General features: G+C 34.7%; 1 protein-coding gene across 11 annotated transcripts in view; it reads right to left on the minus strand.

The window, feature by feature from the left end:
• The window catches only part of LOC128211651 (5-hydroxytryptamine receptor 4-like), a 110896-nt gene that overhangs the window by 19134 nt on the left and 68203 nt on the right, over positions 1-23559 (minus strand). For 2 of the 11 annotated variants that reach the window (XM_052916659.1, XM_052916656.1), the window contains exon 1: positions 3121-3547. The exons of the other annotated variants lie outside the window; for them this stretch is intronic. The gene's annotated coding sequence lies outside the window, so the exon portion shown is untranslated. Of the gene's footprint in view, positions 1-3120; positions 3548-23559 lie in introns of those variants that run through there. 11 annotated transcript variants of the gene reach the window in all.

Consider the following 23559-nt stretch of genomic DNA (forward strand, 5'->3'; position numbering starts at 1 on the left):
TGGTCATTAAAACTATGTCATTTACTTATTCCCTGCTGCTAAGAGGATACATGTTTATCAAAAAATATCAGCCATCATCTGAATATGAGTGAAAACTGTACCAACTACCCTCATACTTTGAATAGCATAATCTTAAAACTGCCTAAAAGGCATCTTTTGTCAATGAAAAACCAGCTGTCATTTCGGTCCATGCATATTTCATTCAATTGTCCAGATATTCTTGACAACATGGCAAGCTAATTAATGCTGCAGGTTTGAAATTTAAGACATTAGTTTTTTTCTTCAGCACCATGCAGATTTATTAACACTTTTATAATAAAAACAAACTAGAAAACAAATTTTAAAGATATTAGTTTTTTTTCATGGTATGATGCCACAGCACCATGCAGATTTGTTTTCACTTTTATATCAAAGAAAGTAACTCGAGCACAAATTTTGTAGATATGTGGACTCTGTTGATAGAAGTTCTGGGAGTCATTTTAGGCTTGAAAGAGCATCATTTTAAAGTTATATTTTTATTATGTCCCTTGAATCTTGGGTATAGTTTGTATTGTATTTGCATTTTAAAGACATTGGCTTCAACAGACCCTAATGAAATGAAGGAATGTAATTGCTTACTGAAACTGTTATAAGCGACGTCATAAATTGAAGCAATTTTAACATAATGAATATGCATTTAACTAATTTAAAGCGGTTCAAAATTAGGAAATTTGAATTAAGAATCTTGTAGGCCATTGGATACATGATTAAGTAGGGCCAATATATTTGTGCTTATTATAATCACATTTATCCTTCTTCATCTACCTTAAAGAGTGTTCATCATTTGTATGAAATCATTTGATCACGTTTCATTTGAAAGAACTTTGCGGTAGTGTTTGCTTGCTTCAGTTACGTCACCGACAATCTTGCAGCGCTTTCAGCGCTTTGATTTTATACGTTTTCACGTTTGGATATAAAACAAAACACGTAGTATACGTATACTACAACTTAAATAAATATACTAACTAAGATGATGTGAACTTCTCTTGTTTGTAATGAGGTTAGCTTTTTAAGCTAATGGACGCTTTTGACTCGCCCACATGGACGAATTGATCCACCTGGACTAGGGAAAGAGTTTAGACGCCTTAAAAGAGTTGTAAATACATTTACAGGGTTTAAATGCTCCAAATTTGGACAGAAAAACTAAACAATGGTAAAAAAATTATAATGTAGATACACATGCTAAATAGCTGCACCATATCCAGTACACTGCCTTGACAGAAAACGTTGAATGAAACGAAACTACATTGTAAAACTGGTTAAAAGCAGAATCAGACAAAAAGGAGCCAATATAAATTTATTTTCTTCATGCGCATTGACAAATTAAATAAATGTTGTTTTCGCTGAACAAAACATCATTATGAACTGCAAAATAACACCAGACAAACTCCATACATACAGTTAGTTTGATGGCGAAAACACAGCTCTATGGAATTTCAGAATCGCAGTACGGGGCCTGATTAGTTTTCTCTGGTTGATCTAATCAGCGAAAACATTGGGGGAGATATGAAGTAACCAAACAGCAAACACCCTTGCACTGCAAAACTACATTTCGATACACCCTAAAAAACGGCGAGTTGCCTTGGTTATCGACGCTTAATGGTTTCAGGTGCTATTTTTGTAAAAAATGATGAATATTAAAATACATTTGATTTCCCTATAAATGTATTTGTAACGATGTTTTCTGGATTTTTCTATTCTATTTTTATCCTCAAGCTGTAATGACGGTTCAGGAAATAAAATGAATAGCATGAAAACAGTTCACATGTTGTGTGCTATGATAACAAATCATTGGGACAAAAAGCCAGAAATCTTAACAGTGCAGCTGTATATCTCACAATATCAAACAAAACAATTTTTTTTTTCATCAGCTATATTTCGATGAGAATATTACTTGATGTGCATGCTATAACAGGTAGAATGCAACTGATACCGAATATGAATTTTAGCAAAACACAAGATCGAAGGAAAATATCTTGTTAATATAATTATACATGAATAGTTAACAAATCATCTTAAAACCTAGTTTTACTTATTTGTATCAATAGTATCAATAGGCGATGTTGTGAAATATGCTGAAATATGCCAATTTGCGAAATACGCTGAAATATGCCAATGTTACGAATTACGCTGAAATATGCCAATGTTGCGAATTTTGCTGAAATATGCCAATGTTACGAAATACGCTGAAATATGCCAATGTTGCGAAATACGCTGAAATATGCCAATGTTCTTAAATACGCTGAAATATGCCAATTTGCGAAATACGCTGAAATATGCCAATGTTACGAATTACGCTGAAATATGCCAATGTTGCGAATTTTGCTGAAATATGCCAATGTTGCGAAATACGCTGAAATATGCCAATGTTGCGAAATACGCTGAAATTTGCCAATGTTCTTAAATACGCTGAAATATGCCAATGTTTTGAAATACGCTGAAATATACGAGTGTTTTGAAATATGCCACATGGTAGGAAACGGCGATTTTACAATTGGACTGTTTACATAGGTGCAGTTTTAAACAAGCGTTACCCTTTGTGGTACGTGAAACCCTGTCCTTATGCAAACTCATGCTGATATGAATGTAATTGTAACGATGCAATGTAAGTGTTAGGGTGTTTTCTGGAATATTGCACTCTACATTTATTACCAAGCTGTGATGATGGGTTTTTTCTGAATGATAGGAAATGTAAAGCATGAATATAGTACATAAAAAATAGTTACAAAAGTAAAAAAAAATGTTAATGATATAGTTAGATGATTAGAAATTACGTCCCTGAAACATCCCGTAAAACAATATACATGTATTTACATAAGCTATGTTTCGCTGAGAGTATAACTATTCAAGTACCACACACATAACCATTGTAGTATAACATTTTGTATGTTACGTACATACACATGGATTACATATTTACTCAAATAAAATCATGATATTTTTCTTTCAATACTATGCTTGAGAATTATGTGTTAAAACTCGAGAAATTGTTTAAGATACAATTGATCTTTCGTTTAAAAAGGAGCATGAACTGTTTCTCTGTTCAATGTTTACATATATTACATATATTACATATCGTACCTATTAAGAGGATAATATACTCGTTAATCCTTCTTCAAAAGTAAGCTTTCCGTTCATCTTGGTTTCAGCGGTCCAATTATATTGACAGTTGAACCTTAAATGATCTCGGGGGGAGTTGAAGGGAAAGCTCTTTACAACTCGCCGCTCATTCCTAACCACACGAGATAACGACCATAGCACTTAGAGTAAAGAAAAAAGTAATTGAATTTCTGTGTTTCCGTGTTAAATCCAATTTTATTTGTACATAAACTTTCTTTAGCAAACACATTTTATCCGTTATCTGTTAATTCAAACAACTATAGTTTACCTTTATCGATAAGATTTAAACTCACGAAATAGCTTGGACTATGTCACTGAATAAAGCACTTGTGTTGCTTTCTAACGCTTAATATTCTAAGAATGTAACCGTCTCTAACACGCTACGGAGTACAACACCAATACCACTGTTATCAGCAATATAATAACGGAAGAAACCGGAACACTAGTATAGCATTAGCAGCGCCGGTATTAATGAACGATTAGACCAACTGGCAGTAGGGAGGAACATTTTACATGGATCTTGCATTCAGACCGGAGAGAGATCAATCCAAGTGTTGATTGAAAGTGTTTTTTGGTTAGTGAAAACAGATCGATACACTTTAATAAAGGGCATATTAAGACGTTTAATGCACCGTCCCCTTTTACATTCTTTGTCCAAGTCCTTTTGTCGAAATCATTTATTACACCAGTCTCATAGAGTTGAGTCAAAGAAGTATTGTACACTCAATTCATCAAAACTTCCCTGACAGAATTTAATCAACGGACAGTTATGAATAGAGTGAGTTCGAACCGGGATTAAGATAGTATTTATGTCCTGTGAGGTCAAATGATTTAGATGTTTACAAATAAACCAGCATGAACTCTTAATGTAAATTCATACTGCTCGGTCAGTTGACTACAGAAATATTAGTTTTCAGTTGATATAAATGTATCTGACTTCTGTTCAGTAGAGATATCAAGTTAACTAAGTATCAACACCGTTAAAAATTGAACAAGTGTGAGATTGGGTACTCAAGACTAGTTTAACTCCCGTGAACTCCTTTTTCGCAAACTGATGTAAAGATGTAAGCCCAACATTTATTTCAGTATACAGAAAGTGTGATCTATATGTTATATTTCATTGTAGTATTCTTACAGGAAGTATCTCCCACCAAGTGTCTGTAAGGCCTTTAACATTTTGTTTCAAAATAATTTTGGGCTATATGTCTTGTCCCTGTAGTTTTCATTGTTTTAGTAATAAGTAAATCACGCTTTACAAAAGTCTCAAATTCTACAAGCGGTTATTAGTCGAAAAAAAACAAACAACACACGACAAGCACGAGCTTTGTTCTTTTAAAGAGATACGTCATATCAAATAAATAATGATTACATAAATGATAATGCCCGTTCATTAATGAAGCTGATTTCAGATGATGATTACACAAAGAACGATGCTAGTTCAACAATGAAGCTGATTTAAGATAATGATTACACACAGGACAATGCTAGTTCAACCACGAAGCTGATTTAAGATAATGATTACACACAGGACAATGCTAGTTCAACAATGAAGCTGATTTAAGATAATGATTACACAAAGAACGATGCTAGTTCAACCATGAAGCTGATTTAAGATAATGATTACACACAGGACAATGCTAGTTCAACAATGAAGCTGATTTAAGATAATGATTACACACAGGACAATGCTAGTTCAACAATGAAGCTGATTTAAGATAATGATTACACACAGGACAATGCTAGTTCAACCATGAAGCTGATTTAAGATAATGATTACACACGGGACAATGCTAGTTCAACAATGAAGCTGATTTAAGATAATGATTACACACAGGACAATGCTAGTTCAACCATGAAGCTGATTTAAGATAATGATTACACACAGGACAATGCTAGTTCAACAATGAAGCTGATTTAAGTTAAGATAAGACAATGGTAGTTCAACAATGAAATTCATTTCAGAAAGTTTGGTGTAATGTTTCGTAGCATTTTTAGTCATTTCAAGACATCTTTGTCAAAACAAGTATTCAAACCTCCTACAATATAAATAAATGAACTAAAACGAGCCAGATAATTGCATTTTTTTAGAACTATTGTATCGTGCACAAAAGCTTACCACATGCCATGTTGTAAGGTTTTCATTTTCAATAAAAACATCAACGCCGTTGGTGCCATATTCCGTGCTTGCTGTGATGTTTCAGTCTTGTTAAAATTATAAGGGTGATCTGTTTTTTATTATCAACGTTCGCTATATAGTATTTAAAGTCCGATACATTAACACTAAGGATATCTTTCCAGAAAAAAAGACATCATAAATATGATTTGCCTAATTACTTGAAAATGAAGCATTACTTTAGATAGAACATATTGTATGAAGAAAATTAGAATATATTTAAAAAGGTTGGAGGTTTCCGCTGACCTGACCTTCATTATTGCCCACTCTCAATGTTTGCGTGAGCTTAACCGTTAAAATCCACACGTAATAAATATGATTTTGTTTCTACCACTTCGCTCACAAAAAGATCCAAACCAACTGTTATCGACCTGCAATCATCGAACGCAATTTCTAAAATCTGCTTCGAATAACAGAATAACAGACACATAATTCCAAGAATTGATATACGTACAGACATCTTGTCAGTTTCAAATTTCCATTGGCAACAACTAGCAATTATCTTATTTGAGCACATTTTCTTGACACCATACAGATATATGGCTACCGCTATATACACTTGAATAACAACTCACTATTGTCGTATTATATCATTAGTATTTTGTTCACATATAATAATTTTGACTTTGGGACAACTTTGGGTATAAGCGAACATTGCTCAAAGCCGATAAATATAGGGTTCAAATTAGCTACAATAATGAGCGATCAGGGATACTTTTTATTATTTTGACATTTCTTATGTATCTCTGTAACACTACAACACCGGGCGAAAGAATATAAAGTAATATTATTCATCGATGTTGAAATAATGATGACAAAATTGTTCAATATATACCCGACAGTGATCTAAACTGTCTGCTGGATTGAATTTGTCATTAGAGTCGTTATTTCACATCAATTATACAACCTGTTAGATTTGTCCAAGATTTACAGATATTGGTATACTTGATAACCAATCGACAAATGTAAGTGATTTATGATATCTGAACATGTTTTTTTGGCATAATGACAAATATAAATATATGTGTAATAGTAGGCAATGAAATTTTCGTAGAAATTTGAATTTTTAACGGAGATAATTTCAAAATTGTGGCCGCGAGGATTCTCTGCGCCATTCGGTGGACTAGGGTTCAAATGTAATTAAGTGGTTTTCGGTGTCCTCCCCTTTCGAATATTTCGACTATCTAAAAAATGACTAGGTCACTTTTTTGAAAAGGGGGAGGGGGTGCTGATACGGTTGACAGGGGGACGGGTGCGCTCCCCCGACTCGCTTGTGTATTTGAGTCAATTTATTAAATTAATTGGTCCAATTATGCAGTTATTGTGGTTTTCCTTTATTTGAATGTGTTTCATTTCGTCGCCGAAACATCAACATCTAACACTGATTTTTCGAAACCCCATCTGGCAACTAGCAGCCAACTAGTACGTAGTTGAATATTGGAATCCCCAACTGGCAACTAGTACGTAGTTGAATATTGGAATCCCCAACTGGCAACTAGTACGTAGTTGAATATTGGAATCCCCAACTGGCAACTAGTACGTAGTTGAATATTGGAATCCCCAACTGGCAACTAGTACGTAGTTGATAATTGGAATCCCCAACTGGCAACTAGTACGTAGTTGATAATTGGAATCCCCAACTGGCAACTAGTACGTAGTTGATAATTGGAATCCCCAACTGGCAACTAGTACGTAGTTGATAATTGGAATCCCCAACTGGCAACTGGTACGTAGTTGATAATTGGAATCCCCAACTGGCAACTGGTACGTAGTTGAATATTGGAATCCCCAAATGGCAACTGGTACGTAGTTGATAATTGGAATCCCCAAATGGCAACTGGTACGTAGTTGATAATTGGAATCCCCAAATGGCAACAAGTACGTAGTTGAATATTTGAATCCCCAACTGGCAACAAGTACGTAGTTGATAATTTGAATCCCCAACTGGCAACAAGTACGTAGTTGATAATTGGAATCCCCAACTGGCAACAAGTACGTAGTTGATAATTGGAATCCCCAACTGGCAACTAGTACGTAGTTGATAATTGGAATCCCCAACTGGCAACTAGTACGTAGTTGATAATTGGAATCCCCAACTGGCAACTAGTACGTAGTTGATAATTGGAATCCCCAACTGGCAACAAGTACGTAGTTGATAATTGGAATCAACAACTGGTAACAAGTACGTAGTTGATAATTGGAATCCACAATAGTACGTAGTTGATAATTGGAATCCCCAACTGGCAACAAGTACGTAGTTGAATATTTGAATCCCCAACTATCAACTTCCAACTACCTTCCAATTTTACCGTCATGAACTTAAACCGTTTTGCAATCAAGAGAGAAGAAAAGAAACAAAACCCATACAGAAATACACATTGACGTAACTGGAAAATGTCAGTTTAGTTCAAACACTTATATAATTTGGGTCGATCAGTGACAACATGTACCTGTGTGGGTTTTGATTCCCATTGAAAAAGTGTTCTGATAATAAGTATATTCAAGATGCTCCAAGATGCATGTGGTATAGCGACTAAACGCATTGATTTATCAATTGCAGTAGGAAAGTTGAAAATCACTCGATTATTTAACGTTATACGTTACATAATCGTGCCACTAAATTACAATGTCCCCATTTTAAAGCGGGTTGCTGCACTTTCCGAGATAAACAACCACCTACGTATGCAGGAAAAAGAAACATAATCCCGTTTATCCCCAGTCCGATCTGAAATTACACTTGGTGTTGCATTTTTTGTGCGCTAATGATAATAGAGGGATTTATCATTTTTTCTGTTCATAAATTTTACGTAGATCAGTTCTGATGAATGCACCAAACAATAGTTCCATGGACTATGTTTCAGTGAGTCCTTGTTCCACCAAGGCTTAATTGTTAAACTTGTGTCAGTAGTAAAGGTAGCATATACTTGGGGTTTGCACTTTTATGTGCGCCAATGACAATCAAAGGATTTTTCAAATTTCTGTTCATCAATTTAACGATTCTTACGAATTTAACAAAAAACTACAAAATCATGTTTAATAGTAAGAGTCCTCTTTTGGCGATCTACTAAGAAAGAGCGGGATACATCGGCCTTGCAACGCCGCATAGCTGCATCGCCGCACAAACTTTTTTTTAATTTTTTTTATGCATGTACGTGAAGTTAGCGGCCTAGCGACCTAGCGGCCTAGCGGTGTGAAGTTAGCGGCCTACCGGCCTAGCGGCGTGAAGTTAGCGGCCTAGCGGCCTGGCGGCATAGCGGCGTGAATCGGCCTGGCGGCCTTTTTTTTTCTCTATTAACAAGCAATTGTTAATACGTTTTTTTTAAAAAACAATGATAAATCAAAGATTTTTATTCATACAATTACATAGCGGCCTTAAATTGGTTTCTATTCAGAACATTTTTTATACGTTTTATTCTAAAACAATTATAAATAAAATGTTTTATGCACAAATTATCACTCTGAAGCGATTTTCAACATTTTTCAAAAAAGTCGATCAAGCACTTCAGCGGCCTAGCGGCGTGAAATTAGAGCGGCCCTAAATTGAATCCTATTTCAAAGCATGTATACATGCGTTTTCTCCAAAAACAATGACATATTAACTGTGTTTATGCACAAATTAACACATTGAAGCGATTATCAACAATTTTTTTTCAAAAACGTCGATAAAGCAGTCAGCTTATTCAAAGCATTTATACATGCATTTTCTTCTAAAACAATGATATATTTACTGTTTTATTGCACAAATTATCACTCTGAATCGTTTTTCAACTTTTTTTCAAAAAAGTCGATCGAGCACTTCAGCGGCCTAGCGACCTAGCGGCGTGAAGTTAGTGGCCCGGCGGCCTAAAATGGTATCCTATTTCAAAGCATTTATACATGCATTTTCTTCTAAAACAATGACATATTAACTGTTTTTATGCACAAATTAACACATTGAAGCGATTAGCGATAATCAGCATTTTTTTTTCAAAAACGTCGATAAAGCAATCAGCTATTTCAAAGCATCAAACATGCCTGTTCTTCTATAACAATGATATATTTACTGTTTTTATGCACAAATTATCACTCTGAAGCGTTTTTCAACTCTTTTCCAAAAAGTCGATCGAGCACTTCAGCGGCCTAGCGGCATAGCGGCGTGAAGTTAGCGGCCTAGTGGCCTAGCGGCCTGGCGGCCTAAAATGCTATCTATTTCAAAGCATGTATACATGCATTTCTTCTAAAACAATGATATATTAACTGTTTTTATGCACACACTATCACTCTGAGGAGATAATCAACATTTTTTTCAAAAAGTCGAACAAGCAGTCAGCTTTTCAAAGCATGTGAACATGCCTCTCCTTCTATTTTTTTATGTTCTTTTTTATGCTCAAACTATCACTCTTAAGCAATTATAAACGTTTTTTCAAAAAAGTCGATCGAGCACTTCAGCGGCCTTGCGGCGTGAAGTTAGCGGCCTGGCGGCCTGGCGGCCTAGCGGCCTGTCGGCCTGGCGGCCTAAAATGGTTTCCTATTTCAAAGTATGTATACATGCGTTTTCTTCCAAAAAAATGATAAATCTATGGTTTAACAATTTTGCTAAATACAAAAAAAATAAAAATGCTGATATATTCGCTATAATGGATTTTTTAGGCAGCTTGGTCGAGTTTTGGGCGAAATGCATATATTCGCCAAAGGATGGTGATTTGTGAATAGAAACCATAAATGTGTCATTTTATTTAAGAAGAAAATGCATGTATACATGCTTCGAAATAGGATACCAGTTTAGGCCGTTAAGCCGCTAGGCCGCCAGGCCGCTAACTTCACGTACATCGTTTATGCGGTGATTTTTAACGCATAAACAGAGCGACCACGTTTATGCGGCGACGCTCAACGCATAAAGCAGAAATTGCTTATATGGGGCGCAACTGTGCCTTTTTGCCACATAAAGAGGAATAACCATTTATTATAAAGCTAAAAAATATAGTTCTAATATTTTAACAACAAGAGGCCCAAAAGGGCCTATGCTCTACTGGCATGGCTTTTGTGGTCATCTCAATCCAGAGCATGTATGTATGGGTAAAAGGCAACAGACATATAGTTTATGTTTTGTGTTTGGGTTACATGAAAACGTTGCACGTTCAACATCTGAGCCCAGAAAGTATTGTAAGCAGATTAGTTGCATGAACTATTTTAATATGTGCCAAGTAAAAGTCATCTGACAAAAAAAAAATGCTTTCAAAACTGTACTCATAGTAAAAATTTCTGTAGTTTTAAAAGTTAAAAAAAGTTGGTCAAAAGGTCAAAGTCAAGGGCATCCTAGGACAACATTGATCAATTTGAACAAACATTCACAATCAATTGTGCTGAGATGGATGCACGAACACACAACAAGATTTTCAAACCTTTCCAGATTTATGTTTACCAAACCTGTGAACCCTGGGTCTGGCCAGTAATGACACCAGGTGCATAACTTAAACATTCACAACCAATTTTGTTAAGATGAATGCACAAACTACAGAACTTAAAGCTAAAAAATGGCCTTTGGGCTTTCAACAAGAACAAGGCAGAGTAATTCACAAAATCAACTGCAGAAGCAAAAAGCAAATTGTCTCTCAAAATCCTAGACTTGTAAATTGTCTCCCTTAACTCTAGACTTGAATTTACATGTACATGTAAACTTGGCTAAAAATAGAATTCGCTCATGCAGACCTGGCTAAAAATAGAAAGCATTTCTTGAAAACTTTCATGGCCCATAATCTAGGAATTCATGGGCGGATCTGGCTGGTTTTCCAAAGAAACCGAGCTCTAATGGATATCTAGATACTGTACAAGTTTCATTGAGATACAATCAAAACTGAAGACAGTATCGTGTTCACAACCAATTGTTTACACAATAGCATTTTTTTATACTATCAAGGGCCATAATCTAGGCATGCATAGTTGGATCTGGCTGGTTTTCGATAGAAACCGAGCTCTAATGGATATCTAGATACTGTACAAGTTTCATCGAGATACAATCAAAACTGAAGACTGTATCGTGTTCACAACCAATTGTTTACCGACGCACGGACGCACGGACGAACATATTACGTACACATTACCATCGCATAAGCTCTTCTGGCCTTTTGTATTTTCTTTTCGATACAAAGTTTTAACTAATCATCGCGAGGCACTTAGCACTTTTTTAAAAACAACATGATTTTTGGTATTTATTGTTCAAATACTATTAATGTTAACTAAAAACCATATGCCGCGTACCTGTATAACTTTATATTTTTTAGGAAAAGTAAATCAGGGTACCAGTCTACTTATTGACCTCAAAATGTACTCTGATCAGAGCGTCCGAATGATTCAGACATGTATGTTATCACTACTTCCGGATGCTGATGATGTGAATTTCATAGTGTTTTATTGAGGAAATAAAGCCGACATTGAATGATTACCACCATCAAACGGATTTATTTTCATCTTACTGTGGGTAGCATTTTTAATTTGACACGTAAATTTTCAAGCAATACAAGTTCGTTTGAAAAAATAATGTAATTTCAATTTCGCAAAATGGAGATAAAAAATATCAAATATGCGCATACTTATTTATGAAGTTTCATTCTAAATGAGGCCAAATGTATGGATATGTGCACAGCATCTGTGAATAAGATGACTGTTTACCTATGTGCATAGAAAAGTCTTGGAGCCACTCTCAGTGTAAGTACATAATTACTTTATACATTTTGTTCAATGATATGGTGATAAGCCATCGCCTTTGATAAAACAATCTTGCATGCTCAATTTTGATTTCCTCTCTTATAATGCACCAGTCAATTGTTACCACAGCCCCCTCGGGGATTAGCCACAATAATGCGCGTTAAGGGAACGTTTTTTAACATTTGGATATTTATTGTGTTCCCTATAACGCCACAAGTCGATTTATTTATACCAGTGAAAAATAAAATATTAGACTTATATATTCCAACAACACTGAATTGTTAAAAGAAAACATAAAAGGGACACATAAATGATATACTGGTTAATACCTTTTTATAACTTAAGTTTTCCATGATAAACTGACGCTGATCGGCTTCTGTCAACTTTTCACTGCCATATTGGGTTAGCCACTATTAGTATATTTATCCTACGCAGTGACCTTCCCTGTTGGGACATCAATATACTTGATACATATTTCATAGGGTTGATTTTTTTCGACTGTTTTCCTGATTAGTATATATATATATATATATATATATATATATATATATATATATATATATATATATATATATATATATATATATATATATATATATATAAATGTATTTGTTTTATTTAAGCTTTTAAAAAACCTTATTTATATGTGTTCACATTTTTATCAAATATTGATGCCCTTAACTGAAGATGACTACTTGATTTCAAATGCGCATTTTATTAGTGGAGTTTAACCGGAACAGGTGCGCGTTATCTTTGCGCTAAATATACTTAGCGCTGGGATCTTGGCTAGGAAAACAACAAGTGGTATATGGACGCGAAGAGTCGCCAACACAAAAATTATCAAAGACTCTGAAGCGGCTGTTTATATGGACTACCTCGGGGATATACCGGGGAAAAGGGCTGTGTTTTTACCTTTCAGGTGTCCTCGTAGCTATTATATAAAAGAACTTCAGCGAACACATAATATATTACCTTCTTGGACGTGTTGTAAACATTAAAAAAAAAATAAATATCAACATTCAAGTTATGGAAGCCAGAACTAATGTCCTCGCAATGCCGGGTGATTGCGGTGGTTTTGTCTTCCCTTAAAATATATCAGGGAATTGCTCTTACCTTAGATCCCCCGGGTGCAAGGGCGTTATTCACGGGATTTTACCACCAGTTCGTTCTCCCAAGGCAGGGATTTTACCGGGGATTGGCTGGACCGAAAGTCAAAGTACCTGCTATTCCCTTGGGGGGGGGGGGGGGGGGCGTGGTTACAATTGACTGGTGCATACCTTACAAGTTCTTTTTCTGAAGACGCTTTGTGCTCACTTTTTGTTTTAGCCAAGAATGAAAATCAAAAATCAGTCAGAGATACAGTATGGTGATGCATTGTTGTTGATAGATCAATATAAATTTGTGAAATATTTGAGGGAAAGGTATTTAGTAAAATAATTTACAAGTGTAACTTTTGAGTTTTATTTTACAATGCAGTGCCGAATATTGTGGAGATAGAATTTAATTTGTATTAATTAATCAGTTGACTTGTGGCGTTTAGGGAACAAAATTAAGATCAAAATATTCAATAAAGTTCCCTTATCACCCAATGTTGTGGAATAGTGAAGTAATGAAGATTTAACCTCACAACAGTCTTTCTCAAATGCTGTTCAGGCTTTTGTATGCTTAAGAATAACTAACCTCGCGATGTCAGACCAGAAATCATCTTGGCATGAGATTGGATCACTATGGATCATTATGCAGTCAATTGTAAATACGCCTCTTACATCCGGGGGTATACCGGGGATAGCCGGCGAAATGGGCCATGATTTTACCTTTCAGGTGGCCCCGCAGTGCCGGGTCTTCCCGGAAAATACAGTGTGGATGGGGCTTAACCTAATTTCCCTTGGATGCGGGGGAATTTGGTGGGGACTTTACCATCAGATTATCTCCATAGGGCGGGGATTTTAGCTGGGGTTGACTAGGCCGAAAGTAAAAGACCCCGCTATTCCGGGACCGGGGTGGGGGCATGGTTACAATTGACTGATGCATTAGCTTGTGTATTCAGATAAAGTTAAGAATATATATTTATTTATATAAGTTATACTTTGCAATCTCAATCAAAGATTTGAAAAAGGTATCCTGTATCAATAAATGCAAGTAAACATAAATGACTGTGCAAATCTTTATGTATCATCCAAGTATGAGTACCTTGCAGGGTGAATGTTATTTGTTAAAATTATACTAAGTGAGCTTTCAAGATAACCTTTCCAATCGCATACACAATGCAGTTTCAAACCTGGATGATTAAAACAAATCTTGGTTGTAGACCATAACTATTAAATATTTGATAAGTCACAGACATTATAAGGTACAGTTTAAAGGGGCTGTACTCAGTTAATGATGAAAAAGCAAAAATTTAAAGAAAATTGTAGAAAATTGACATAAACTTGGTATCGATGTGTACAATAAATGCATTGAAACTTACTAACTGATGATCCCCATAGTTTACAAATGATTTATTAATAGCAGTTATTTCGTGTTTTTCCATTAAAAAAAGATTACTAGGTATGTCTACCGAGTAGAATTCATTCCTTATGCGTGATCTGCCGTTGATGTTATTACATGATATAAGCGTGTTAGGTATACATCTGGAAAATTCCACCCAGTAAAAGTACGTCTTCATAGCATAGTAGATACGACACTTCACTGCAATTTTTTTCATTTTGGTATTTTATTTACAATAGCGATATCAAAGAGTAAAATATTTTATTAAAAAAGTGTCCTTAGATTCGTTACAGGAAAACAAAAACTTTTTCGGTGCCAATCTGGTGTACAGTCCCTTTCATAAACAACAAGTGAAGCCAATGCTGTATTAATTTGACACAAACAAAAAGAAGACAGCACAAGGTTCAAAAAGTGTGACTAAAGTGAGAATACCTTACATAGTTTATAAATGTGCATGCGATTCAGACAATTTTAATGCTAGAAATCACAAAACAAGAGGCACATCAGTGCCTGTGCTCCACTGGCCAAAAGGTTCAAGCAAAGACCACCTAACGAACATTTTCGTCAAGTTTCATAGAAATACAATCATCAATTTTTGAGGAGAAGTTATTTAAAAAATTTTTTTACTTTAATAGCTCTGGCTGCCATGTTGTGCAGTGGACCGAAATGATTTGGGCAATTTGAGTAAAGGAGCACCAAACAAACATTTCTGTCAAGTTTTATCGAAAAAAGGTCATCGGTTTCGACGACAAGTCGTATAAAGTTTTTTTTTTATTTTTTAGCTCTGGCAGCCATGGTGTGCAGTGGACTGGAACCATTTAACAAATTTTGGTTAATGACCACCCAAGGAACATTTCTGTCAAGTTTCATCAAAATCTGATCATCGGTTAACATTTAATCTGAATAGATTATGAAGCAAATATCTAACCTGAACAAGAACTGACGAGATAGAATCGACTTGGTGTTTCACTTACACTTTTCGGCCATTTAAGTTACTAAAAATAGCTGTTTCATAAACTTTCAGAATGTCACTTAAACGAAAATTAATGTTCAGTCTATATATACTTTCCTATGTATAAATGTAAGGTTTTTAAATTGATCTTTTTGTGAGAACTTTATGCTTATATGTTTACTCATAAATTATTATTGTTTAAAAATTATTTAAAGATGCTATACGTGAAAAATTAAGACATTATTTTTTTTTCTATTAAAGGGAGGTAATTCAGTAGTAAAATGTAATCAAAGCTATTAAAGCATGGCATTTCTTTTCTAACCATGTTGATATTATTACAGTCTATTCAAGCAAGATGCCTTTTGTTTTTACATAGTACCCATAGGTTCTGAAAAACAAGGAGCACTATTCCCAACAGAAGGATGTCACTCCCTATCACTGCATGAGCATCATAATAAAGAAATGTTTACTCAAACTGCAAGCTGCTCAATTGAAATAGGTATTATCCTCAAGCATACAGTTTTATAATGTGGCAAAATAGTCGGACTACTAGATTGTCATTCGGACTAGTAAAATATGCCATTATGCTAGTCCAACTGGCTAGTAGGTTAAAATGTTTTTCGTGAAGACTGCGGACGAGAAGTCATTAAAGGTTTTTCTATTTTTAACTCTCGCAGCCATGTTGTGCAGCGGACGGGAACCATTTGGGCAATTTTGGTTAAAGGGCATCCCGATGAACATTTATGTAAAGTTTCATCAAAATCTGATAATCGGTTTCTGAGAAGATGTAGTTTAACGTTTTTTTCTATTCTTAGCTCTGGTGCCCATGTTGTGCAGCAGACCAGAACTGATTGGGCTATTTTGGTTAAAGACTACCCAAGTAACATTTCTGTCAAGTTTCATTGCAATACGATCATCGGTTTCTGAGGAGAAGTCGTTTAAAGGTTTTTCTATTTTTACCTCTGGGGGCCATCTTGTGCAGTGGACCGAAACCATTGAAGCAAATTTGATAAAGGACCATCCAAGGAACATTTCTGTTAAGTTTCATCAAAATCTGATCATCGGTTTCTGAGAAGATGTTCTTTAAAGGTTTTTCTATTTTTTTTGCCCTGGCAGCCATGTTGTGCAGCGGACCGGAACCATTTGAGCAATTTTGGTTAAGGACCACCCAAGGAACAATTCTTTCAAGTTTCATCAAAATCTGCCTATCCGTTTCAGAGGAGATGTCGTTTAAAGATTTTGCTATTTTTAGCTGTGGCGGCCATATTGTGCAATGGACCAGAACCATTTGAGCAATTTTAATAAAGGACCACCCAAGGAACATTACTGTCAAGTTTCATCAAAATCTGCCGAACCGTTTCAGAGGAGATGTCGTTTAAAGATTTTGCTATTTTTAGCTCTGGCGGCCATATTGTGCAATGGACCGGAACCATTTGAGCAATTTTGGTAAAGGACCACCAAAGGAACATTCCTGTGAAGTTTTGTCAAAATCCGCTTATCAGTTTCAGAGGAGATGTCGTTTAAAGTAAAAGTTTACGCACGCACGCACGCACTCACGACGGACAATCTGTGACGACATAAGCTCCATGGCCTTCGGCCAGTGGAGCTAAAAATCATTCCCTTGAATTATTCCTGTCATAGTTTAAAGCTGCACTCTCACAGATTTACCGTTTTTACAACTTTTTTTTTGTCTTGGAAAGAGCAATTTGCAATTAACGTTAACATCTTCAAACAATGATATCAGATTTCTGACAAACAATCAGCTCGTAGTTTGTCATATTTCCTTTCGAAAATTAATGTTTTATGGCTTAAACCGTTACTAACCGTTTAAGAATAATGCTTAAAACATAATTGTTTTAACTTTAATATAAAAATCTGCCATCTAAATTTCTTATATAACTTGTTTCCATGGATTTTCGCAAAAATTGGCTCGTTCCAAGACAAAAAATAAAAAACTTGTCAAAACGTTCAATGTGTGAGAGTGCAGCTTTAAACTCATAATAAAATTTCAATGACATAATTTTAAACAGATGAAAAATGTTATTTTTAAAAAGCACAATATATCCTTTATGTGACCTTACATTATAATGAATGTATTCAGATCATAATTAAGTGACTTTTCTTGCACTTAAATGTGAACAAGTCAAAGCTTGGGATTGAACACTAAATGAAACAAGAATGAAATTAAATGAATCACAAAATATCATCAAAATTATACACACAAATGTTCTTTGATATACAAAAAAATGAAACTTTTTAGACTTTCAAAAATTTAACATTTACTAAATACGGTTATATAAAATGATGAATACATTTGTAGGATTTGATATCCTACTAGATGTAACTCGGCTTCGTTCATTTTTCTAAACTTTCTCTCAGTGATGAGGAATAAATTTTATTCACTGCAGTTGTTTTTTAAGTTTATGAAAATAAGAACAATCGAAACAATTCATTAACTACTGTTGATCAGTGCAGATTGTGGGTGGTCATGGTTGATTTCAATGAACCACCAATAAGCCCTGCCAAAATTGGATACTGATTGGTCAGTCAGGTGCTTTTGGTAGGCATAATTAGCATGAATGTTCATTTAAACCATCATTTATGAATGTTCACAAAATCATTGAATATTGAAATAACAAGCAAAATGTTAGTTTGAATGATGAAAGCCATGAAATATGTGAAGTATTCCAAAAGAGACCAGTTTTTCAGCTTGTGTAAATAATGAGAAAATTGTTAAGTAAAATTATTTATTGTTTATCAAGAAAATGTTGAAATCTCATGTTTAGGCCTATAGTGATCATACTTGATTGCTATGTTATTGGCACTTATTGCAATATGTTTTATTCATTGCAATATTTATGTAAAACATTTATTATTATGTTGACTTAAGTTTGAAGATAAGAACTAATGGTATAGGTGATGTGAGAATGATCTCGTAAGTCTTTAAAACCACTTTCGGTATTGTGAGTTTTTTTGCTCCAGTCTTGTTCAGTTTAGCTTTTGAAGATTTTCAAAGTAACTGCAAAACAAGCCCAGCTGTCTAGAAAGACTATGTCAAACCCTGACCAGATATAATTTCTTGTCTTTTTCAAATTACCAACTTGGCAATGGTTTTATCATAACATAGGATATTGGTTTTAAAAAACATGTTAGTGTTTTTGTATGTGGAATGAAATATCAAAAGTGGCACTAAATTTAACATAATCTATAGTTCTCATTGATATTACACATAGCCCCAAGTACATGTTGATCTAAGATTTAAGGCTTGGATGGAGTCAGGGCAAGAAAAATGCATGTTAATACATTGTACTTTCTAACGCAAGAACTGTTTGTTTATTCAAGTAAATAAAGCAATCCCCACACCAAGGAACTGCAGTATTGCTTAACCAGCTTAATTGACATTATGAGTTGGAGTTCAAATTGCTACAATTAAAGGCACATCTAGTTTACAGAATTATTCAAACTCTAATTTAGCAACCTTAATATAGTTATATGAACTACTTTTGCGAAATGAAAGCTTTTTTAGAATTACAAGGACGGGTGAAAACTATTTGCCAAATGTACTGCAACACCTGATACCTGTTGCCTAGGAATCCAACAAATTCTTGGCACTTCAAATGTTACAGTACTGTTCAATTTGGAGTGCCTGAAAAGAAAGCTTTTTGATTCTACATTCAACATCTTCTTTCTGTATGACATATTGGACCAGGAGAATCATGAACCTACAACCTTTTGCATCTATTGAGATAGGGAGCGTTCAGGACAGTGACAGCGGACAATACAAGAATGGCCAACTGCTGCATTTATTGAGTTATCTAATGCATACAAATTAAGACGGAGAAAATAATTCTTAATTTTTCCAAACTACTTCCTTAAGCATCTTGTATGTAGCTGTCTTTTACAATGATTGTTCAAAGTTACAATGGCCCTGTGGGTTAAACATGATCTGTCCACGGGGTTACATGTTTTGTACATAATTGGGTTATAAGTACTGCATTTTGATTCAGGTGGTTGTATTCAACTCAAGTAGATTTTTGCAGATTTGTATTTCACAAGGCACAAGCCGAGTAAAATCAAAATCTACAAAAAAACTACCAGAATCAAATATGACATTCGGCCATATCCGGATCAAAACGCAGTACTAATAACCCTTTTATTATATACATTACTGTTTAGATCACTTAGAAGCCACATCTTTGCATAACAAATTTCAATTTAAGGATGCACTCATTGCTTTAATGACGTCAATTTAATATTGCGCAACATACTTGTTATGACGTGACGTCACAAGAGTGGTATATATGGCCGTATTGCACTGGAGCGGAATATGGGTTAAAGTATTTTGTGATATGTATAGCATGTGGATTGATGATGGGTATATAATAAAGAATAAAATTATGTTTGGTATTCCATTCTCATTAGCAGTGTGATTAAATGCTGACACCATGTTATGAAATTTGATGGTCAAAGTATTTAAAAGACATTTCAATATTTCATACTTTAAAAACGATATTCATCTCATCTTAGTATACTCAACTTGCTTTGCTATGTACAAAAGTCTGCAGCAGTAATATGAATAGCATTAGACAGAAGGCAGTGCTTAGTATTCATCAACAGCACTAAGTTATCATGGTAACATGTTATATGAATTGAATACCAAGCACAAATTAAGAGGGAGAAAATAATTCTTCACTTTTTAAATAAAAAACTACTTCCTAATAGCATTGTGTAGTCTGACATAGGTGTACAATGAAGATGTATTTTACAAAGATTGTTCAAAGTACGGCCCTGTGGTTTAAAGCTCCCATGAAAAAGAGGTGACAGGTTTTCTATATAGTATATAATTACATCATTGAAAATCTTCTCTGAAACTGGAAATAACAGACCTTTGATATAAAAGGATTTGATCAAATTAAAGACGTATGTGTGCCAACCACGTAAATTAATTTGTACAAGTCTGATTTAACGACTTTGAGAAATTCAAAAAAGAACTATGACTTTATCTGATTTAACGCTTTAGCCCCCACCCCCCACACACACACCCCTCTATTTCAAATTTCCTTTGCAGCTTGGAAGCAGTTTTAGTCTAAAGTTTAAGCTAGCCCATCAAACAGTGACCCCTTGTGATGTGAGCCGATTTTGTCAATGCTTAGAACATGGTTGTCAACATTCCCCTAAATGAAGCCCTAGTCCATCAGTGCTTTCAGCACTTTGATTAGAAATGTCGCAATATTGAATTTGTTTACCAAACGTTTTATTTGTTGGATTCGCACAACTGAATTAGACATATTATGAACATGTAGCATGTATAAAAGGACATCGGAGACTATGCATATGAATTGCCTATCATAATTGTGAAGAATGAACTTTCATAAACATAATATACATTTATTGCATGTGCTCAAGTTTTCTCAGGGATCGAGTATGTTATTTTTTTTTAAGAAATGGAAAAAAATTGCTGATTTATTTTCATTTTACGTTATATATGAATTCATTTCTATTAAATTCAGCCCCCCCCCCGTGCATGAAGCAAAGTGTGTATCAAATGTAATAACATTTTGTGTTGATGCATGTGGGGTAATACTTAAACCCAATCAGTATGTTTATGGTCATATATGTATAACTACTCAGTTGTATAATCTTCCTACTAACTGGCTAAACGTTTACCTATGGTTTAAAGGAACTCACTCGCTCATGGTGTCCCGGTAATGCACTTGAAAACACTTATTTTATCATTGTTTTACTCTATGATACCGTCATTGGAGAAAAATACAATACTGATATAAACTTTAATATGTCTCGATATCTGTTAGTTATAGATAATGTTAAACATCGACAAGAGCTTTGTAAACTTAGATTGTCTTCACACAAACTATTCGTAGAACAAGGACGATATACGAACATTGCAAGAAGTGATCGGAAGTGCAATATTTGTGGAAATAATGACATTGAAGATGAATTTCATTTTGTTCTTATATGCCCAACATATAGGGAAATTCGTGAAAAATATATTCCTTTGTATTATCGGAGAAGACCGAATATGTTCAAATTTGTAAACATGCTGAATACAACGAAAAAACACTTACTACACAAAATAGCAACTTATCTGATAAAGGCAATTAAAGTACGAAACTCTGCTATCAACATCCCTGTGAGACATGTTATATTTTGCATTAACACTCTCATGTCAAGTAACTTATTATTTTGTTTTCTGTGTTTCTATCATAATCTATGTTATTGTTTGACTGCATATCATTTACATACATGTATATTTGAAAAATTGTGTGATTGATAATAAGCTGTACATGCTTACATCAGAATAAACTTTATGTTATGTTATGTTATGATATAAAAAAATGTACTTTGTTTCAGTAAGGTGCGAACCGACGTCTTCACCACTAGGCCACCAGGACTTATAGAAAACAGATGTTGATGTTTAACAGTACATTTATTACATCACGTGATAATGTCAATCTACCAATCACGCAACAACAACAAAGCCGCTATTGAGTGAACATTAGCGTTATTAAAATAGTGGTCTTAAAAGACTATATTTTAACAAATTTCAACATTTGATGAAGGGTCCAGCTTTTGGTATTTTAGCAGTGAACAAGGCGATCAAATAAGCCAGAGTGAACCATAGTAGATTATATTGTTTTGTTGTCTCGTTAAGGTAGAAAAAACAGCACATATCCCATTAACCCAATTTAAACATACTTTTAGGGTTTACGAAAATTCCGCCTTAAAATATATCAGTCAGTCTTGTACAATCATATATTTCGATTGGAACGTAAATGAAAAACCAAGGATGAAAATTTTATGAAACACACGTTCTTCTGATCCGATGACACCTTACATCTTATATTTACAAAAAATGCAGAGTAATCCATTTATCACAGCATTCAATTAAGATTTCCCCAGACATTATCTGTCCCTTGACTGTGATTTAAGGTTGACTGTAATTGATTTCTTTACTGAAGAATTAAACTGACAAACGACCACCGCGGCTAACTAGTAAGGGGTTATTCTTTATTATGAACACGTACAAAACACCTACACTAGCATGTCACTCGCGGTCGATGTCGATATGTCTATCTAGTTCATTCGCCATACTAAGACACACAAATCTAAGTGGAAATAAACCTTATTGGATTGCGTCTATTTACAAGCGGACTGCAATTATACTAAACATAGACTGACTATCATTTATTTTGGCCGAAACGGTCACGTGGTTAATTAGATTTCGGTGAACTCCGGGGTAGCTGACAAGTCGATGACCAGGACTCACTTTGAAAAACATTCGAAGAAATAATGAACTAGACACTGGATTTAGAATGAAACGAGCCAAATATTGATGGTACTAAAAGGCATACGTCTAGGAAACTAGGATGGGATGTTTGAGAATAGAACGCCTCAGAATAGTATTTCTTCGCTCCAGTTGGCTTTGTTATTTCTCGCTTGATATCTTTTTGTAGTATGTCTAGTTATCTCACTGTCGTGCCGACAGTTTTACATATAGGATTTTCTGAAGCAAACAAATGCAATTTCGAAAGTGATCAGTAACAAAATGTCAGTGACACTGGAATTTTCCCTTCACGTACGCTTTGCATGCAAATGTTCCATTTTGGTAAACGGACATGCAATACATAGCAATTCAGAAAACATTTAAGAAAATTCTCAAGGACTTAAATATTGAACTTATTTGTTGGAGGTAAAACAATCGTTCCGTCCGCAAATTAACAAGAATAACTTAGAATAATACAAAGCAGACCTTTCATAGTACATGTCGACGATGATAGCAGACCTTTCATAGTACATGTCGACGATGATAGATAGAAAAAGTAGGCACACACTCAGCATTGTGCATGCACATACTAATACTAATGACTTTGATCAAAACTAACATGCAACGAAGTCAGACATTATTTGCAGCAATTGTCTAGACGTTGTCTCCATTAGGCACGTTGAGTTTATGGACAACGGAAGATATGCTTAGCATATGTCTAAAGAACTCTTAAAAGGAAGTACCTCTCCCAACGAAAAATGTATCCTCAACTGATTCGTAATGGTTTTATATTCTGATTCAAATGAATTTATTAGTAGC

The sequence above is a fragment of the Mya arenaria genome, chromosome 12, assembly GCF_026914265.1.
Source record: "Mya arenaria isolate MELC-2E11 chromosome 12, ASM2691426v1".
Taxonomy (NCBI): Eukaryota; Metazoa; Mollusca; class Bivalvia; order Myida; family Myidae; genus Mya; species Mya arenaria.